This window comes from Perissodus microlepis, chromosome 12 (genome assembly GCF_051167445.1).
Source record: "Perissodus microlepis isolate ML-2025 ecotype Zambia chromosome 12, ASM5116744v1, whole genome shotgun sequence".
NCBI classification, from domain to species: Eukaryota; Metazoa; Chordata; class Actinopteri; order Cichliformes; family Cichlidae; genus Perissodus; species Perissodus microlepis.
In genome coordinates, this window is record NC_140472.1 from 2,688,090 (window position 1) to 2,691,253 (window position 3,164).

Genomic DNA, 3,164 nt, shown 5'->3' on the forward strand with positions numbered 1-3,164 from the left:
AATTTATTTTTTTAACTATTTTTGTGACTTTACTGGTTTAATATTGAGTTAAATATCAATAGTCTTTATACAAAGACTATTGATATTTTGATACTTTATACAATTTTCAAATGATAAAACTGAGTAGAACAGTGCACATTTTATTTTAGTCTTTTCATAAATGCTTTTAGAAAACAGCATATATGACATAAGACATCAAGTATTTGTTTTCCTGATTTGAATTTGGGAACATTAGCTGTGGTAAAATACTTCTAATATGTCTTTTGGTCGTTGTTACGTACACACAGGTTCTGTGATGCATGCAAGTTTTTCTTCTTTGGATTAATGATCGCAAATTCTCCTGCCCACACTGGGGATGTGTCTCAAAAGAGCTTTTTGTCTGAAAACAAATAAAAGAACCAACGCAGTAAGATGACTTGTCTGTCAGCTCAACAATGAAACAAAACTGTAAGAGTGTGGTGAGCTGAAGAGTCAGGTGACAAGTTTGGCGTTATATTTCTGCAGTCATCAAGGAAATTAAGAATATTGAATTAAACAAGAATTAGAATACATTTGGTGATGATTAGCTGCAGTCAGAAACCAGTCATCTAAAACCTGTGTTTGCATCATTGTCCTGTTTGGGCCAGACTTTACCTGTCAGACAGATGTCCTCACATCCCTTGAATACTTTGGTATATAGAGGACTTTATGGTTTACTCACTGAATATGAAGTGGCCACATCCTGTGAGTGACAAAACAAGCCCAAATCATCACCCCTCCACCACTGTGCTCAGAGTTGGTATGAAGTTTTTGTGTTGGTATGCTGTGTTTGGTTTTCTCCACACGCAGCATTATGACCAAACATCTTCACTTTGGTCTTGTCTGTCCAAAGGTAATTGTTCCAGAAGTCTTGTGATTTGTTCAGATGCAACTTTGCAAATGTAAAACATGGTACTGTGCTATCTTGATGCATGCTCAATCATCCATGTAAAATCGATTCTGTTCATTTGGATGTTGTGTTTTCAGTGGGTGAAATGTTCCCTCGCTCATCCAAGTGAATTCTTCACCTTCAGCTAACTGCAAGCTGACACCACAATTTGCATATTAATGATCTTAAAACTAACCCCCTGGCCCATTGTTAGTCAGCGTTGCTAGTTTCAGTCATTATGCAAATGTAATGCTTATAAGGTTGGGAAAACCTGCAGTCAGATGAGACTGAAGAAGTCCATTCTTTTCTTGTGGCGGTCACAGGTCACATGAAAAGTTGCCAGTTCCTGAAGCAGCCCCTCAGTATAATACTCCCACCCCCGTGTTTCACTATGGGAACAGTGTTCTTTGGGTTGAATGCCTCTTCCTACTTTCTCCAGACATAATTAGCGTCTCTTTGGCCAAAGAGCTCTAGTTTCCCCTTATCTGACCGAAGGATGCACTTCCAGTACACTTAATCTTTCTCCATGGTGTCCTCAGCGTACCTCTATATGGCTTGAAGGTGTCTACTTCTGCAGAAGTACTTCTGAAGAAGAGTATTTCTTGGTCTGTAACCTTCCTTTGTAAGGTCCTATAGATTGTCTTCTTTGAGCCTACTTAACTAAGTCATTCACTAGAGTCATGGTAAATTTTTCTGGGTCTTTAGTCACATCTGTCTTTCCTTCTTTCCAGAGTCTTTGAAATTTTTCACATCCTACCGCCAGACTTGTTCTCTTTGAAATTCTTGTTGATGCTTCTCTCTCCCCTTCCTGACACTTGGAAATGCTGTGATAACTTTGTATATCCATCCCCCGCTTTGTGAGCATTAACAATTCTTTTTCTCAAGCGTAAAGCTATTTCTTTTGGGGTTTTTTGGTATAATACTTTCCAAAGTAACAGGCCAAATCCTTGCTGATGTTTTCATACACTGTGTAAATTGGAAGATAACCCTCAGTTTTAATTTGATTTTACAGGATTTGAGCATTACAGAGGTAAAGTACGTCATTGCACAGCTAATTAAAAAAAATGTTATTGCGTGCAAGTAGAAATAATTTATGCTTTCTAAAGAAAACTAGCATGTTTAGAAATGCTATATTGAAAATCTCTGCAGTTTTTACCAGTCACACTTAGCAGCTACAGCTGTGGTTATAACAAATGCAATAAATCTTAATTTAAACGGATACACCTTTCCCAGAGTCAGTTTTGAACACAAGGACTGGTGCTCACATTTTTTTGTCATATGTTTTATTTAATATGACTATATAAGTCTTTCCATATTTATTGTGATCACTGTGGAAAAAAAGAAAATATAGTTTTACTGTTGGGAAATGTATTATTTTTTTTAAAGGCAAGAAAAATAAATAAAAAACACTAAAACATTATCCTCTCTGTTTACATGCCTCTGATAACTGTTTTCCAAACCTAAGGCTAATCTGAGAATGTCTGGGTGACATGGAGTGATTACATAGACATCCAGGATAAGAGGGAATAATTCTGAATGAATTAAAGGGAAGTTGTAATCACACGGCCTTGTTTACTCTCCTCTACTTCTTTTCGGTTTTCAGTTGCCTTTGGCTCCATCTAATGGCGGTAACAACAATGACACCGGTAAATGTAAGTTTTTCCTACAGTCCAAATATAAACCATCACAATCAAATGAAACCATTATGAGTGATAGCTTGAATGTTACACTAAAGGATGTTGTTTAAGTGAAGGGTATTTCGGATTTAACAGTGTAGTTTGTGAGACTGAACTCCCGAATCTGCAAGCCAAAATTAATTTTCTTCTGATATAAATATACTGAAATAAAATTTAATCCCCAAAGCAGAAGCCTGGATTCAACACAACTGTGGTAATTCTGTGAATACGGCTTATATTTCTTCTTCTTCTTCTGATTCTACAAGTAATATTTAAAATACTTTGCATAATTTCATTTGGTTTGGCTTATGTAAAAAACAATAAAATCTATAAAATACACATGATTTGATTTGAAGTACTCGGACAAAAAAGAAGGAACATTAAAAAAAAAAAAAACTTCAGCTGAAAGAAACATTTCATAATACTGTAAAAATACATTTCTAGCACTGGTACTAGAAAGAAACCACAATAAAACCAAACAAAAGTGATGGCTCAAATGTACGAACTAATAATTAAAATTACTGGGAAGGATAAAGTCAAGAACCGGAGAGCTTTTATTAGGAAGAGGTCCGGTCCAGCGT